We start from the raw sequence: 19,530 nt of genomic DNA, 5'->3' as shown, positions 1-19,530 counted from the left end.
TTCTTTCCACGTTGCTGAGAGCCCAGGTTTATTAATCGCACCAGTTGAGTCTTGATTCCTTACCTTTATGGCCACTGCAATGAGGCAGCGGGGTGCGCCTCCTCAAGGGAGAGGACTGGACCCTCCCCCAGAGGAGAATGGGAATGCTGGGTGGGCCCTCAAATTTGTGGAAAATAATTTTTGGTGCCACAAAGAACCGTCAGCACTCCAGCAACAAGTTTTTACAGCAAGGCAAATTTACTTCTATGGAAGAGTGGTCTTGCAGATGGAGCAAAGGCAAGATCACATTGGACAAGGGAAGGGAAAGTGTTCTTATTTCTAACGCAGCTAGTCCCTACTGTTGTGTCTTTTCCCTATTGGATAGGGTTGGACTGCACACTCTAAGCCAATTCAGATTGGCTATTTCAAAGAGGGCAGGGGTATGAGCTGGAGTGGCAGGGTGAGTAGTTTCAGCGGGAAAGACAGTTACAGAGCAGATGTCTAAGGATGACTAAGGACAGAGCAGGTTACTAAGAATGACTAAAGACAAAGCAGGTGTTAGAGGCTAGAAGGGGGTTGTTTAATGAAACTAGGGGCAAGGAGGCATAACGAACGAGGAAGTTAAACTTTAAAACGGAGAACAAAGAACAGAGAAGCTGAACATACTGATATATTTGTTCTTTGATGAGGAACTCAGAACTCATTGTACTTAATCTTCCCCCTCTTGAATTTTAAAGGATGTTTACAGGCTAAAATCTTTGAAGAAGAATTCACTGTATCCTATTCGTCAGGTATTCTTTCCACCAAGCTTTCAGCCGTGTCAGGTGTTCTTTCCGCCAAGGGTGCAGCCTCATCAGGTGTTCCTTCACATGTTCCTTCTGCCAAACACACAGTCTGGTTAAATTTTCCTTCTGCTAAATATCATCCTTCTGACTCTTTACCTGGAAAACTTCTACTCATTCAGCTTGCTTTCCTTAAATACTACCAAACTTTTGTTTTCTCCTTTTTTTTTTTTTGAGACAAGAGCCTCACTCTGTTGCCCAGGATGGAGTGCAGTGGCACGATCTCAGCAGCTCACTGCAACCTCCGCCTCCTGGGTTCATGAAATTCTCCTACCTCAGCCTCCCATGTAGCTGGTATTACATATGCATGCCACCCAGGCCCAGCTAATTTTTTGTATTTAGTAGAGATGGGATTTCACCATGTTAGTCAGGGTGGTCCCAAACTCCTGTGCTGAAGCAATCCGCCCGCTTTGGCCTTCCAAAGTGCTAAGATTACAGGAGTGAGTCACCGCTCCTGGACACTACCAAACTTTTTAAAGCTTTAATTCTTCACGTTGGATATAAAATGTCTGACACATACTGAATATGGTAATGACATAAGTGATAATTATAAGCTCCCAAAGGGGTTCTGGCACAGAGTAAGCACTAAATAAAGTAGTAAATAATAAAAAAGATGATAATAACAAGAAAAATGCTTAGTACCTTAATAAAGTAGTAAATAATAAAAAATGACAATGATAATAACAAGAAAGATGCTTAGTACCTTAAAGATACCTGACAGTTATTTGTTAAGTGGACAAGTGGATAAACAAATAGAAAACATAGTTAGGAAATTCTGTTGGAAAAATGAAGAAATTCAATAGAGACAGCTCTATTGTATTATGAGCACCTTAAAGACCCAGACTATGTGTATTCCATGTTGGTCTCCTGCAACTTGCAAAATCTAACTTATAGAAGTCCTTTGATAAATATGTAATAAATTAAAGATGTGTTCATACAGTTCATATTGTACAATGTATTGTGTCATATTTAGGTATCACAGTAGCACTTTTGTTATTGTGAAAATTTTTTCCACTTTTATTATAATTCGTTGAGCCTAGAGTTGAGCTAGTTGTATATTTATAATGATAATATTTTGGCTAGTAGGAACAGAGTAACTTGTTGTAACAAAATTACTATTAACACACTAATTATCCAGCAGATAGAACAACACATCTTGTTCTAATGAAGTAAATATATCTTATTTGGTTTCAACTTAGAGGGAATGAAGTTGATAATAGTGAGACCTTGTTGGTACAAGACTATGTAACATAACCTGTGCTTCTCAACAAAGAATTGCTTTTCTGACTTCTGCACTCAGTAGGTATCTTTGAAAAATAATCTCCTATTGGTACTGATGCACCCTTGCTAAGTTATGTTAATTCTTATTGACATTCATTTATGGTGCAAGAAAAGTATTATTGAGTTCCAAATTCTAAAGATAGTTACTTTTTTAGTGACGCAAGTCACTATGCCACACAGTTGATCTTTGAATAAGGGTTCTCACTCTAGGAGCCCACTAATAGACAGATTTTTCTTTTCCTTTGCCACTGCAAGATACTAAGACAAATCTCGCCTCTGCCTCCTCCTTATCAGCCTACTCAACATAAAGGCAATGAGAATGAAGTCCTTTATGTATAATAATTCACTTCCATCTAATAAATAGTGAATATATTTCTTCCTCTTTATAACAGTTTCTTTTCTCCAGCTCACTTTATTCTAAGAATACAGTATATAGTACATATAAAATAGAAACTATGGGTTAATTGACTGCTTATGCTTTCACCTTTTTTCAGGCTCCAGGTCAACAGTAGAATGTTGTAGAGTTTTGGAAGAGTCAAAAGAAACAGATTTTCCTATAAAGCAGATTTTCAGCTGCATGGGGGGATCAGCACCCTCACTCTCATGTTGCTCAATACTCAACTGTAATTAATTCTAATTTTCTAAATGCAAATCATTTATTGTAAAAATTAAATAAAGCCCAGAAGTTCAAGACCAGCCTGGGCAACATAAGGAGACCATGTCTCTACAATAAAGAAACAAACAAATAAACATTTTATATGTTTATGTTTAATAAACAAATAAATTATTTGTTTATTTAACAAATAAACATTTTATATGTTTGTTTATGTTTAATAAACAAATATTTATTTAACAGTTTATTTAATTGTGTTCCTTTATAGGTTATAATATTCAAATGTTGCAGTTTTCTGTTATTAATTCCTACTTTTCATTATTAGAAGTTCTATTATTTGTGGCTTGTAATTCAAGGCACCTAAGCTATTTTATAATTTGTAATAAAATTTATTTATAAATATATTAATTCATTAAATTGGATAAGCTGATAATCCCCTATTACTGAGCTCATCAATCACACCAAGGATTATACATTTTATAACAAGCATAAATTTTTATGACAGTTGAGGAAACATACAATAGATAAGCTTAAAAATTGTTTTACTTATTTATACAAAAGTATTATATAGGATATTAGGGACCACAATTAAACAAATATTTTTTCAGATAATATTTTTGAGATTATAAACTACCTACAACTAAATTCTTAATGAATTCTGAATTATAAACTAAAAAATTAAATCAAAGCTTTGTATATAAAAAAACACTTACATATAGGTCTATATGTAGACATATGCTACTTACACATTGCTTTTCTAATAGCTCTTTTGTGATTAACACTCCTATAATCTTATGGTAGCACCACCAAGAGTAGTTTACTATCAGAGGTCTTACCTGGATTACTATTTCGAGAATTTTTAGATATCTTTTGTTTATATTCCAAAAGTTGTTGATGAATGCCATGTATAAAAATGAAATAAATAAAATCACTATTTTAACATTGATATAAAAAAACATTTACCAAATTTATTACATTCTTAGAGTATTTCAGACAATATTAGAGCTAACATCAGAACATTACTTTTTCCATAGACTTAAGTTTGTAAGCTCTATGAACTTTTTAAGCTTCTAATTAAAGAAGAAAGTAAGATAAAACACTCATGGAGTGAGGGCAGTATAACTCAGTAAATTAACTAAAGTTAGCTTGACATATGGAAAATGTCCTTAACTCGGAATAAGTCCTAGCACGGCTACCAACAGGTATTTTTTCTTGAACAAGTTGCTTCTCTTAGAGTCAATGTCTTCTAAAAATGAGGATTTTAGGGCCTTATTTCACTAGGTTATTATAAAGATTTAACAAGATAACATTTTTAAAATGCTTAAAATAAAAAATGAAGCAAAAAAATTATTTGTTCTTGAGCCTTATTGCTGAAACAATTTTAAATTCCAAATAAAACCCAATATATTGGCCTGGTGCAGTGGCTCATGCTTGTGAGGCAAGCACTTTTGGATGCTGAGACAGGAGGATTGCTTAAATCCAGAAGTTCAAGACCAGCCTGGGCAACATAGGGAGACCATGTGTCAACAAAAATTAAATTACAAAAAAAACAAAAACAAAAAAAATGTTTTTCTTCATAGGTTATAATATTCAAATATTGCAATTTTCTGTTATTAATTCCTACTTTTGGATATTAGATGTTCTATTCTTTGTGGCTTGTAATTCAGAGCATCTAAGCTATTTTATATTTTGTAATGAAATTTATTTATAAATAGATTAAATCATTAAATCAGATAACCTAATTATACTCTATTACTGAGCTCATCAGTCACACCAAGGGTAGAAAACTAATAGATGTCAGCATGTGGCTTGGACTACTACTACTCTTTATCTACCTCCTTAAACTCTGAACCAACAAATCTTTGTTAGAATGATGCTTAGTCACTATGTTCATTTCCAGCTGCTGTGGAAGACAAAACCCTACCTTTATTTTTTGTAAGTTCCACAAAGAAGATGCAAGTTGGTATTTTCTCATTTCTGAGATCCCTACTAACAAAATATTGCACACAAGATCCTATGTGTTACCACATCTCATTTCATAGATCACCTTACGTAAATAATTTTTTGTATGAAAATCACAATTGCAATACTGGGTGTCACCCATTTTGCTTTGACTCACACCATTTCCCTGGAGCTAGTTAGAAAGTAGTAAAGTGTCCTTTTGGGGACTGCAAGAAATATGCAACACCTTACAGATTTCTATGTCATCCTTGTGCGGGGACCATGCTGATCTTCTCAACGTTGTCTTAATTTTACTATATGTACCACTGAAGCCAGCACAAATCCTTACTTTTATACGTGAAGACTGATCAGTGATGGATGAGGCTTAGCTCTGTTAAATCTAACCAACTTACTTGAGATTTAGTGAAGTCTATTGAATGCCTTCATGGTGATGCAGCATTTGAAAATATTTTAGAAACTCGAGGTGGAGATGTAAGTAGCATGGGAGATTTTTACTTTTAGGAAAAAAGAATCACTTGAGGGGACAACCACAAGTTGGAACCCACTACAACTTGGGAAAGATGACATGGGATTTTATAGAATAAGATGAGACCTTCCACTACCTACAAAATGGTGCTACACAGGATATAAAGGGCCAGGGATATAGATCTGGTAACAAAGACAAAATGGATCTCCAATTTCTTCCTGTAACATTATTTCAACCTGACTTACAGTTTCAGACTACCACGACTAATATTGGCTAGAGAAAATAGAAAAAAGCCACTCAAAGGATAACTTACCATGAAGGTCTAGGACATGTCCAGGCTAAGATGTGGGTTTCATATCAGGTTTTGAGTGTGAGGAGAAGGGTCAATTTGCTCACTATGTGTGTGGCTAAAGCTAAAAGTTCTAGCTGCCAGAGTGGGGTGCTGGTACTTTGGAAACAATGGCTGACAATATGTACGTGAACTTTAAAAACATGTCATAACTTGGAAGTCTATACCATGAAGACTGAGGAATCTGTGTTAGTAAGGGCATCCTGGTCACAAAGGTCAATCATTACCAGACTGCAGGAGCAGTTTCAATGGCAACGATGCAGCAACAGAATCAATGGAAACAGCAAAATGAAGAGAATGGCCATTTCCCACCCCCCAATCCTTCTGACTTGTACAAAAGGAATGTCTTCCTTGGACTTAGGTTCAGATTCCTTTAAAAAATTCAAGAATGAAGGTATGGAAGACAGCCCCCTGGGGACACTATCAGGTTTTCTGCTTAAAGTGGACATTTTGAGACCCAAATAACTAATTAGAAAAACCAAAATTGTGACATTATATTTATCCCATGCATAGGGGTTATACTTCAAATCAAGTAGACAACATTAGCGTCCCTAAAGCCCTAAAATAAAGAATCCTGGAGCCATTAATCTTTCTAACTAGTCTAGCTTTTTGCCTAGTTTCTGGCTGATGAAGTGAACTAACTCACTGTCACTCAAAAACTACCTGAAACAAACTATAAAATCTCACCTAGCCTTTAAATGTAAACACTTAGAGATTAAATCCACAAGCAACAGCATAAAGTTCTGCAATCATTCCACATGTAGCTTCAGCACAGATGTCAACATTTTGCTGAAGAACCATGCCAACTATCTCTGATGATCCATGACATATGGCAAGCATGAGGGCTGTGCTAAAATAACAGAGATAACTTCATTATTAGGAACGAACCAATTTAATATGTGCCTGTCAGTATAGAATTAACCATTTACATGTATTAACAAATGTTAAGTATCTTGAGTGCTCAAGTGTTTATCCTTGTAAATCATGACGAAGGCTAAAAGGGGTGAAAAGACTCATGTCTCACTGGGATATGGCATAGTAGAATTGGCTAACATAAAGTCCACTGAGGGGCAAGAAAATATGTTCTGTTCACTAATCTAAAATAGGCAAAGTTTTAAGTGAATAATTATCTATTTCCTCCTTAGTCTGATATAATATTTTGTACTTCAAAATTAGCTAGAAGTTGGACAAGTGAGAGCAATCTGAAGACTTAAAACAATATTAGGAATAATATTGTCCTGAGTACCTGGGACTACAGGCTTGTGCCACCATGGTTGGCTAATTTTTATATTTTTCATTGAGATGGGGTTTTACCATGTTGGCTAGGCTGGTCTCAAACTCCTGGACTCAGGTGATCTACCCACTTGGCCTCCCAAAGTGCTGGGATAACAGACAACAGCTACCATGCCCAGCAAATATTGCATTTTTTAAAAGTGTATGAAAAACAGAAGTTAGAAAAATACTATAAAGGTGTTAATCATTCAATATTGAATTATAAAGTAAGTTAAAAATTCATACTTCTTAAAACTAATACGGAACCTCTTTAGCTAATAGAAGATAATGCAACCAAAAACATCAGATTACAAATAAGAATCAGTCAATATAATAAAAGAAGAAAATCCTACTGTATACTGTTCTTTGTGTTGACCAGTCCAAATAATTGCTTTTCTTCTTAACTGATAATTTGTGTTGGTATTTTTCTGTATAATCTAATAATTTTAAGTAAATGTTATTAATTTAATATTTCTGACTTGAGTGTTATTACTCTAGCACACTACTCAAGTGTTTTTTAATAAAAAAACTACTATACCATTTAAACTTATCAACTGCATTTGCATTTGCATTTTTTGTCAGTAAAAATTCCACAATTTGCTCACTTCTTTTCCTTATGGCCAATAAAAGTGGTGTGTGGCCAGCCTGTAAAACAGCAAAAACAATTTATAATTCATGAAATTACATATTTCTCAGCTGAATTGAATACCTTATATAATATCCTATGAACTTAAACAATGGAAAGTAAATCAATAGCAATCCCTTCTTTCTCACTTTTCTGTGCTTTCCCATGCACTGCACCTTCTCTTGTAAACATTCAGCCTCTGCATCACCACATTAACTCTGGTTATCTCCAAAGATCATTACATTGTAATGATTTTATTGTTTCCCATGTAAACCAAGAGCTTCTTGAGGGCAGGGGCTGTATCTTTTACCTCTATATCCTTAAACCCTAAGACATAGTAGTAAATACTTTATTTTTTACTAAATTAGTAATCTAAATTATTACCTCTAGAACAGTGTTTCTTCAACTTTATTCCAAAGAATAATTACCTTACCAGAAGCACTGTACCCCGACAGATTCCACCATTATCTATGTTCAAGAAATGTTATAAAACTGTGAATTAAATGTTCATTATTCAAGAAATGAATTGAACTTTACCTAATCCTTATTTGACAGTATATTTTTGTGGCAAACATTAACATTTGACAAATTAGAATTTCAGGGATGCAGTTTTGGAAGCTTCCCCCCAAAAATGGAGGTTTCCTCTGGGTGATACAAACTCACTTGATTATCTTCTATCAATGATCCCAAGATTCCAAATGCCAATGTCAGGCACTCCTGCTCTAAATGGGTCACTAAGGAAGTGGCTCTAAATTAAAAGAGATTGGCTTCAAATAAACTTTGATTGCTTATTCTTAAATGGTCCATGGGGTTTATCCTATTACCAGACAATAGGATTTTATCTCAGCTATTAGAAATTCAGTATAAAAGGCCAGGCAAAGTGGTTCATGCCTGTAATCCCAGCACTTTGAGAGGCCAAGGTGGGCAGATCACAAGGTCAGGAGATCGAGACCATCGTGGTCAACATGGTGAAACCCCATCTCTGCTAAAAATACAAAAAATTTAGCTGGGCGTGGTGGCACATGCCTGCCTCCCAGCTACTCAGGAGGCTGAGGCAGGAGAATAGCTTGAACCAGGGAGGTAAAGATTGCAGTGAGCCGAGATCACACCACTGCACTCCAGCCTGGTGACAGAGCAAGGCTCTGTCTCAAAAAAAAAAAAAAAAGAAAAAAGAAAAAGAAAAAAAGAAAAGAAATTTAGTATAAAAGTTTATTCTCTATTATAATTATACTCCTAGGATCCGAATGCATATCTACTTCTTAAAATGCAATAATCCATTTTTATTCTGGTTTCTATTGTAACTGATACTATTTTTTGGCAAAATATCAGAAGTATGAATAAAATGGCTTATTAATGAAAGTTCTAACTCATGTATGTGGCTTAGCAAAATAGAAGCCACTAAATCACTTGAATTTTAAGGGATAATTCTGTGGAGAAAGATATAATATTTTTTTCTGCAATATGCATAACCTATTCAAATATAACCATGATTAATCTAAAAAGGCTTAAAGGCCTTCTAATAGAAGATGATTATTTATGGTTTATATGAAGAAAAATCATCATTTAAAAAATATTCTAAATTCTAGAAGACAACCCCATTATTAATGAATTAATGTAAAATATAAACTATATATTATAAACACCTATAAACTGTCTTCAATAACTTGAAATCTTTACCAAAATGTACTATGAGAGAGGAATTGATAACTGAAATATTTACAGAGGCAAAATAGGTAAGTTGAATAAGTGATGTAACTAGGTGGGCACAGTAGCAAACTGGAAACATATGCTTTATGTAAAACTAGAATGTCTTCATAGCATACCAAACAGTCATACGGGCTCAAGAGACACAAGATTCAATCCTTTAAGAGGAAATCCAGATTTCTGCATGTCTCCTAAATTTTACATGTTGACTCAATTTATGCAGGCAAATTTTACTTTCTTGTAGTTTTACACTAACTGGAAAGAAAAAAAAAACTTGGGTGGGAAAGAATATTTGAAAATGTTTTACCTTTAACAAATTTAAATATTTATCATAATGCACAGAAAAACCATACTAACAGTTCTTGTAAAAATATTAATATTTAAAGCAAAATCCTAGACAATTAAGTTTTGTCAAACTATTTTCATACAAAAATAGGAATGTTTGAGCTTCCAAATATAAAACAATTTACATATGTTAATGTTAAAACAAATGGATTTCAAATATTTTGAAAATAACATTGGTTAATGTCTACCTTGTTCTTCACTTCAATGTCTGCACCACAGGACAGCAATTTTGCCACCACTGACAAATTCTCACTGTTAACAGCATAATGGACAGCTGTGTTGCCATACACATCTACAATATTTGGATCAGCACCAGAATCTATGAGAATATTTGCACAAGCCTCCCTCTGGCATTGCAGAGCCTGTCAGTATTAAAGCAAGAAGTAAATTATAAATTATAGGAAATATAAATAAATATTCCACAGGTTTCACAAACTAGTTATATTTCAATGAGATAAATTCATTTTTATTCTATGTATTTAAACCAAATCCATCTCCTGCTGAAAGAACTGGCTACCATTTACCTTCGTCAGAGTTGTCCTGTTTTCACCATCAAGGACGTCAAGCTGGCACTTTCTATCTACCAGAAGTGTTACTACTTCTGCATGGCCATTGGCACAGGCCCAGTGTAGAGCAGTCCTACAAGAGTGAGATGCCTTTTAAGGAAAGTTTAGTCCACTGTCTCAAAACATAGAATGATTTATGTAATTGTCAACATTAAATACCATGCTCTTTCTCTGCCTTCAAAACAAATATTTAATATTCTCCTGAAGAAACTACAACATTCATTCACTGTTATTACTCACTACATTAATGAAAGAGTGGCCTATTTGAATAGAAAGAGCTTGGCCTTTGGATTCAGTTCAACTTGGGCTTGAATATTACTTTAAAGTCTTTCACCTTCTAGCTATCACTTAACCTTTCTGTGCCTCAATTTTCTCATCAATAAAGTGAAGATGAATACAGCAGTTATCTCACAGGACATCACTGTGATGCCTCATGAGAATCTGTGCGATGTATTTCGAAGAATTCCTAGCACATGTAACAGCTCAGTAATTGATAGATATTGTAATTATTTCTACTACTTAACAAAGAAAACATTTTAAGTAAAATGGTACAATTATGCCTACTTTGTGGTATGTTTTAAAGGTTAGAGATAAAACTATTTTAATAATTCTAAGATACTCTATTTCTCATATTTTAACATCTCTGACATTGAAATGCCACTTATAAGTCATTATTTGTTACAAGTATATTTTGCAGAAATTTAAATGATCTTTTATTGTTACATAAATAAGGAGGCATCACACCATTCACCGTGCCTTCCATGAAGTGTAATATGGTATATACAACAGGCTGATGGCAGTCCTAGTCATAGGATTAACACTTAAAGAAATTTTAGCTTTAAGAGTGCTATACAAAAGGAGAGTTGAAATAAAAACAAACTGTTAAAACAAAGTACTTCTTTAATATTTTTAAAACTTCAAGCCAAAGAAAACTTGGGATTCAAGTAGGTATGGCTCATTTTATTCCATGTTTAGATTTACAGAATGTATGTAAATTCATATTTAAGTTTATAGAATGCATGCAAATTAGGTATTTCCAATGATTAATATTACTATTTAAAGCTGTTATAAATTTCCAAAATCGTGGTTGGTAGTTATCTTTTACTAGTTTCTTACTTCAGAAGTGTTTTTATTTTAAAGATGAGAGGAAAAGCTTCAATTGAGATTCATTCCTAGTACTCCAACTTTAAATCTCTCACTTTGCTAAGGCTGAGCAGGTAAATGTGAAATTTTTAAGGATGAAAGGATCTTGAGAGTTAATGTATCTTCTACATAATAGGCATTCAGCTTACATGTGATAAATTGATTAAAAGGATAAATACAGTTGAGAAGTTCAATACCTTAAAAAAACTGCTATAAATAAAGCATTTATATTTTCTATTTTATTTTCTTAATAATAAAACTACACTAATTAATCTATAATTATTGACATATATGTAAGAAATCTATATATAATAAAAATATGTGCCTAATAAGATGTATATGTAAATCAACAAGCACAGGTAAAAAGATTGTCTTTTGAAGATGCTAAAAGTTCACAGAATATACTAATCCACAAAAAATAATAATTAAAATACGGAAAGTGAGAAATTATTTTTATTGGTGCAAAATTATATTCCTGCTCTTCCCAAAAATTATTTCATTAATAATAAACTTTTTCTAATAGCATTGTACATGCTCAATGTGGAAATCAAAGATAATAAAAAGGAAAAACATTTTATATTAAGACAAATGCCCTCAAATAACAAACTTTATCATATTTCATACACAACTTCAGATAACGCAAGATTGTAGTCTGTGTGTATGTATAATCAAACTGAACTTTACCCTCACTGGATACACCAAAATACATTTTCAAATGTCACCTAGTTCTCTACATATTTCTACCTTCAGTGGTCACATATTACCCCATGCTGTAAATTCACTGAAATATATTTATAAAAGTCATTATATGGATTCTTCTTAATAATATGGTACTTACCACCAAATTGTCTATTTGAAAAGTTATCTGCAACTTAAACTTTAAACAGCAGTATAAATATCACTGCTCTTTATCCTCACAAACTTTGTAGATAGAAAGCAGTATTTGATTCCTCTTTTAACTTAAATGCCTTCTGTAACCAGGAACACTAAATATTGTTTTCTGTGTGCATAGGTCACTTACAGATCTTAAGAAAATACTTTCCAAATTTTAAATTAGAAGCAAAGTACTATTTTTAGTCTGCAATTTAGATCTCTAATTTAAATTGCTCAATTTTAAATTAGAGGGTTTTTTGTTGATTTAAGTGAATTATCTATAAAATGATGATTTAAAAATCTAATATGTATACACACATGCACATACATGTGTAGTAAATATTTTACAAGTATGCTGCCTTTTATTTTTCTCATTACAGTTTAATTTTGTTTTGCTTAATTATCCTTCAGACTGCTTGCTTCTGAGCTTCTTAGAAAGGTGTTGTCAACACAAAAATGTACCTCTGTAAATAGGCATTTATGTTTTCTTCTGGTGCTTTTATCATTTTGTATATTAAAAAAATTAATCTATATTCCGTCAGAAATTTACTTTGTGGCATAAAAATCTAGTTTTCTCCAAAAAGCAGGCATTTCACTTATGAAACTAATTCTTTCCTTACTAGTATAAAGTGTGAGCATTATCAAATTCTGAATTCTTAGATATTTGAGTGTTTCTGGATTTTCTACTGTGTTGTATTCATTTACCTGTCTTTTCAGCTGTTATCAAATAATTTGTGATTTATTTATTTATTTTTGAGACAGAGTCTCACTGTCGCCCAGGCTGGAGTGCAGTGATGGGATCTCAGCTCACTGCAACCTCCGCCTCCCAGTTTCAAGCGACTCTCCCTCCTTAGCCTCCCGAGCAGATGGGCTTACAGGCTCCCGACATCGTGCCTGGCTAATGTTTGTATTTTTGTAGAGTTGGGGTTTCACTATATTGGCCAGGCTAGTCTTAAACTCCTGACCTCAGGTGATCCACCCGCCTCGGCCACCCAAAGTGCTGGGACTACAGGCATGAGCCACCACGTCTGGCCCTTTTTTTTTTCAAATTTTATTCATTTATTTATTATTATTATTTTGAGACGGAGTCTCGCTCTGTCACCCAGGCTGGAGTGTAGTGGTGCAATCTCGGCTCACTCCAAGCTCTGCCTTCCAGGTTCACACCATTTCTCCTGACTCAGCCTCCCAAGTAGCTGGGACTACAGGCGCCCACCACCACGCCCGGCTAATTTTTTGTATTTTTAGTAGAAACCGTGTTAGCCAGGATGGTCTCGATCTCCTGACCTCGTGATCCACCCACCTCGGCCTCCCAAAGTGCTGGGATTACAGGCATGATCCACTGCGCCTGGCCATGGCCCATTTTGTGCAAATTAATAGCACATTTTGAAATCTAGAAGGGCAAGACTTTTCTACTCCGTTACAAAATTTGTTAAATGTCATCACAATAGTAAAAGACAGCGTGTGTAATTTTAAAAATGTTAAAACGTTGATAACTTTATTTGGTTTATGTAAAAGTGATAAAGAACTTGCATCTTCAGAAAAAATGAGTCTTCTTAAATTCGAAAACATAAACCATCTTCCCACCTCAAAGTTACCTTCTAAGGTCCCTCAGCAAAGAATATATTTACATAGACATTCATTGATATTGAAATGGATACTGGACTTTATCCAAAAAATTTTTAGCCAATAAGTTAATATATTATGGGAATTATTTCATTATGCACCATTTCATAATGTATCTAACATTATCTTTTAAAACCTGTACATTAAAAGTAAAACCCTGTATGTACTTAATTTTCTAAGTTAAATCACTTTAAAATTCTCTACACAGTGCTCTGTGAGAGGAAGTGGGAGTGAAGGAGAAAGCAGCTAACTAAAGTTTGGGGTTGATTTTAAGGTGGCCTGGGCCCTCCGCCCTGCAGGGCGCCCCCATCCAAGGCCTGGGGGGCCTTCCCGGGAAGAAGATCAAGACCTCGGGGGCCAGGACGGCCGCCCCGCTGCCCGCCACTCCTCCACCTGCTCCCCTCGTCCCCAGGACCCCCAGCCCCCACTCTGAAGGGGCGATCCTCCCACAGCCGCCTCCTCCTCCTGCAGCCCCGGCTCAGGCAGGGCCTGGTACCTCTTCTTCGCATCTCTTATGTTCAGGTCCACTGTCGTCTTCTTCATCATCCTCTCCAGCTTCCAGGCTTGGCCCGGGAGGCAGCTTTGTGGATCTTCCTGAGATCCCCATGGTGAATCACGTCAGAGTCGTTGTTGGTGTAGACCAGCTTACTGAAGGGGCTTGGGCGCACTGGGCCCGTCTGGCCCTTGACAGCGGCGGCACAGAGCCTCTTCATGGCTGCAGCCACCTGCTAGAGAGAGCCCGTGCCTCCCGCTGCTCGCCCTTCCCCAGTCCCCGCCGCTCGCCCTTCCCCAGTCCCCGCCGCTCGCCCTCGCCCTTCTTCAGTCCCTGCACCCGCCCTGACACGACTAGAAATCTCAGTCGGCCAAGTTTTTGGGCACTTCAGCCTCTCCCGGGAGAAAATGGCTGCGCAAAACCGTCAGGCAGCTGAGCAGAACCGTTAGGCAGCTGAGCAGAACCATTAGGCAACAGCGCATGCGCAACTCAGCAGACCTGGGAGACACGCGAGGCAGGAAACCGCCCTGGCTGCGCTTCGCCCAGCACGGCGTGCAGGTGGCACCTGCCACTGAGGCGCTATCGGGCTGGCGGGGCTCCTTGCAGAGGAACGTGGGGGGCTCCCTGCCACATGGCCTGCTTGACAGAGCCGCCCCGGCCCCTCCTCAACCTGAGATCCAGGAGCTGGGCCCTGGCGCTGGGCATCGTGCAGCCTCCAGGGTGGCGCTGAGCGTCGGTTCCCGGCCTTCTGCAGCCAGGGACCCAACCCCTGACTTAGGCGCCCTGGAGGCTTCTGGCCCAAGTATCCGCGTGGCTGGTGGCGCTGGCAGGGTCAGGGTTGCAGCCTCTCCTGCCACGTGCCATGTTCAGGTGGCAGCTGCAGCTGAGCCCATGGTAGAGGCTACAGGGCTGGGCCCAGGCCGCTGAGCATCGCCGAGTACATCGCCCTTCCACCCGGGGCTCTGCTCTTCCTCGGCTCGCGCTGGCAGCGCAGGCTTGCGACCACTGGGCCCTGTACAGCTGCGGCGACGAGGCTTTGCGGCAGGTTCCCACGATCCTGCAACTGAGGTCCCACTGCCTGACTTAGGCGCAGTGGCGGTGTCCGACCCTGGGGTTCGCCTGCTGGTGGCGCGGACAGGTTCTGGGGTTGCCACCGCTGCTGCCACCTTCCAATGCCAGCTGCAGCTGAGCCCACGGTAGAGGCTGCAGGGCTGGGCCCGACGGCCTGAGGGTAGCCGTGTGGCACACGCCCTCCCACTCTAGGCCCTGCTCTTCCTTGGCTCGCGCCCTGAGTGCTGGTTTGCAGGCTCTGGGCACTGTGCAGTCGCCAGGATGTGGCTGAGCAGCAGGTTCAGCGCCGCCTGGGCCCAGAGGGGAAGAGGGGAGTTTGGGGTTGCTTGGCCATATTTGCCTGTGTGCCAAGTGCAGGTAGCGGCAACAGTTCTGACAGGCACGGATGGCGGGTCCCGTTTAGAGGGCTTCAAGGTTCCTGAGAGCGCCCGCTGCCAGGCCTCAGGATCCCTTCCTCGTTGACCAGCATCTGGAGTATGGCAGTGGCGCTGGGTCATCTGCAGCCATCCTGGATGGGACTGAGCTGCAGTTCTCACCCTTGGACTGAGAGGGAAACTCGGCTGAGTGGAGCAGATGGAGAAACAGTTAAATTGAACTTATCTATAAAGACTTCCAGGCTGGGTGCAGGACCTCATGCCTGTACTTACAGCCCTTTGGGAGACCGAGATAGGAGGATCACTTGATCTCAGGAGTTTGAGACCACCTTAGACAACACAGGGAAACTTTATCTCTATAAAAATAAAACCAATCAGCTAGGCATGGTGGTGCATGCCTGTGGCCCCAGCTACTTGGGAGATTGATTGTGGCAGGATCACTTGGGCCTGGGGGTTCGTGGGTACAGTAAACTGATTGTGCCACAAACAAGGAATGAGAGGTCCTGTTGCTCCCCATCCTTGACAGCATTTGACCTTTTCAGTCTTCTGGATTTTGGTTATTGTTTGATTGTTTGTGCCGCTGCACTCCAAGCCTGGGCAACAGAGACTCTCTCTCAAAATAAATAAATAAAAGACTTCTAGTCACTATATCTTATCTATGTCGAATTGTTTACACATCTAGCTTGAAGAGTTAAAACCCACAGCGCCCTCTGATTATGTGATAGGGACCATGTGATTAAAGTGGGTGACCGTGTTCTTGCCTCCAGGGGGCCCAAGTCAAGGGATGGGTCCCCAGCTGCAGGAGGGTGGGAATGGATGCTCAGCACCATCCCGGAGGCTACACAATGCCCAGCCCCAGGGCCCAACTCCTGGATCCCGGATCATGAACAAAAACCCAAGAATTGAAGACTTGAGTGTTAGATATGCTCATTTCTGCTGGGATATCATTGGTTCTAGACCGTCTTAGTTTACAGAGCAAAGAAATAAATGTGTGTATACTAAGCTGTGTATACACATAACTATAAATATTTCTAAATGTAATGTGTATAAGTGTTAGTTCATACTGATGTCTATGACTCAATTCTTTTATCACATGATCATTCTGGCCTTCTCCCCTTGCTTACATGTAACCTCCCACTTTAATAGTGAGAAACCAGGCTCCTGTCATTTGTCATCCATTTGCTTAACTGTCTAGTTCCAATATACATTTATTCTCTATCAATATCAGAATCGCTATCCCATTTCATGTAGGAAACAGCTATACCAACCAGATCACATGAGTTGTTTGCAGTTTCTCTTCCTTTCAGTCTTCATGCATTTTCTTTGTTTTTCTTTTTCTTTTTCTTTTTTAAGATGGAGTTTTGCTCTTCTTGCCCAGGCTGAGGCTGGAGTGCAGTGGCGTGACCTCGGCTCACTGCAACCTCTACTTCCCAGGTTCAAGCGATTTTCCTGCCTCAGCCTCCTGAGTAGCTGGGATTACAGGCACCCGCCATCACGCCCAGCTAATTTTTGTCTTTTTAGTAGAGATGGGGTTTCACCAATTTGGCCAGGCTGGTCTCAAACTCCCAGCCTCAGGTGATCCACCCACCTTGGCCTCCCAAAGTGCTGGGATTACAGGTGTGAGCCACCACAGAAGGCCCATCCATTTTCTAAGATGCTTATGTCAGCACGTTTTTCCCACTCCCTAGAGTGAAGTGGCTTTATACATTTGTAGTACTTTAGATTTTCTATCACATTCTGCATTCCATCCCAGGATCCCCAGAACACCTACTTTGTTGTTGTTTTTTTAAAATTTGCATATATTAAGTGACACTCTTTGTGCTGTGAGATTCTTTGTTTTTTAACAAATGCAGGCCGGGTGCAGTGGCTCACGCCTGTAATCCCAGCACTTTGGGAGGCTGAGGTGGGCAGATCAGAAGGTCAGGAGATGGAGACCATCCTGGCTACACGGTGAAACCCCGTCTCTACTAAAAATACAAAAACAAAATTAGCCGGGCCTGGTGGCAGGCACCTGTAGTCCCAGCTACTCGGGAGGCTGAGGCGTGAGAATGGCGTGAATCCGGGTTGCAGAGCTTGCAGTGAGCCGAGATCGTGCCACTGCACTCCAGCCTGGCCGACAGAGCAGACTCCGTCTCAAAAAAAAAAAAAAAAAAAAAAAAAAAAAAAAAAGAACGCAAATGCATACTATTGTGATTCCACAGTTGTGGTAACATGCAGAATACTTTGACTGGTCCAAATAATGCCCACGTTCTTCACCTATTAAACCTCCTCACTGAATCTTTTGCCAGATCATTTACTTTTTTTAGGAAGTAATATTCCCTTATATGACGTATCACAGTTTTTATTTTTTTTTCCATTCATCAATTATGAGACCTCTTGGTTTCTTCCAGTTTCGGGAATTATAAACAAAGCTGCTATATATATATTCATGCGTCAGTTTTAGTGTGGACTTAGTTTTCAAATAAGGTGGATAAACACCTAAAAACACATTTGCAGCCAGGCACGGTGGCTCACACCTGTAATCCTAGCACTTTGGGAGGCTGAGGCGGTCGCATTGCCTGAGCTCAGGAGTTGGACAACAGCCTGGGCCACATGGTAAAATTTCCCACATCAACAGGTTATACTGTCTCTAGTAAAATACAAAAAAAAAAAAAAAAATTAGCCGGGCATGGTGGTAGGTGCCTGTAGTCCCAGCTACTCTGGAGGCGAGGCAGGAGAATTGTTTGAACCCAGGAGGTGGAGGTTGCAGTATCATTCTATTGCACCACTGCACTCCAGCCTGGGTGACAGAGCAAGACTCTATCTCAAAACAAACAAACAAAAAAACACAATTGCTATATTATATGTAAGACTTTTTTTTTCCATATAGTATAGCAACTATGGGCATAAGAAATTGCCCATCTGTCTTCCAAAGTGGTGGTTTCATTTTGCAAGTGGTGAAAGAAAAAAAACAAAAAACAAAATTCTTCTTGCTCCTGGTTTTTGGGAAAAAGCATCCCATTTCTCATCATTAAGTATGATAGTTTTAGGGGTTTTGTAGATGTTCTTTGTCAAGTTATGAAAATTCACCTCAATTCCTAGTTTTCTGAGAGTTTCTCAAATTATAGATGGGTGATAGATTTTGCTTTTTCTACATCACTTGATACAGTCACATGATTTTTCTTCCTTAACCTGTTGATTTAGGAAATTCTGCAGATAATTTTCTAATATTGAATCAGTCTTGCATACTGTCTTACCTAAAATAAATACATAGTTAGATTCAGTTGTCTAGTATTTTGTGAAGGATTATTGAATCTTTGTTCATGAGAGATATTGATATATTGATTTTATTTAATTTTATGTCTATTGGATATGGTAAGAGGGTAATATTTACCTCATAGAATGAATTAGGAATTGTTCTCTCTAATTCCATTTTCTTGAAAAGTCTGTGGAAAATTGGTATAATTTCTCCATTAAATGCTTGATAGAATTCACCACTAAAGCCATTTGGGCCTGGAACCATTGGAGGGGTGGGTGGGTTATTAACTATTTATTCAATTCTTTTTATAGATATAAGAGTACTCATGTTATCTATTTTTTCTTTTGTGAGTATTGGCATATTGTGTCTTTCAAGTTATTTGTCCATTTTATATAGGTTATTGAACTTGTGAGTATAGAGTTTTTAATATAGTAAATATATCATCCTTTTAATGTCCACAAAATCAGTAGTCATAACCCATACCCCTGTTTCACTTCCAATATTTGTAAGTTGTGCATTCTCTCTTTTTTCTTTATTAGTTTGTCTAAATGTTAGCAAGCTTATAGATCTTTTCAAAGAAACAGCTTTCTGTTTCATTGATTTTCTCTATTGTTTTCCTGTTTTCTATTTTACTGATATCTGCTAAACTTTATATATTTTTCCCTTGTTATTTACTTTGGATTTTCTTTTTCTAGTTTCTTAAGGCAGAAG

The 19,530-nt window shown here is 38.1% G+C and overlaps 1 non-coding gene and 1 pseudogene across 1 annotated transcript; both read right to left on the bottom strand.

The window, feature by feature from the left end:
- Nucleotides 1-306: 306 nt before the first annotated feature.
- LOC117978574 (putative ankyrin repeat domain-containing protein 30B-like) lies at nucleotides 307-14,438 on the bottom strand (annotated as a pseudogene).
- On the bottom strand, nucleotides 4,889-4,995 carry LOC129393752 (U6 spliceosomal RNA). The gene has a single exon (XR_010110186.1). It is a non-coding gene; the product is annotated as a U6 spliceosomal RNA (small nuclear RNA).
- Nucleotides 14,439-19,530: the final 5,092 nt, after the last annotated feature.

The sequence above is a fragment of the Pan paniscus genome, chromosome 17 (assembly GCF_029289425.2).
Source record: "Pan paniscus chromosome 17, NHGRI_mPanPan1-v2.0_pri, whole genome shotgun sequence".
Taxonomy (NCBI): domain Eukaryota; kingdom Metazoa; phylum Chordata; class Mammalia; order Primates; family Hominidae; genus Pan; species Pan paniscus.
This window is presented reverse-complemented; position numbering and strand designations above follow the sequence as displayed.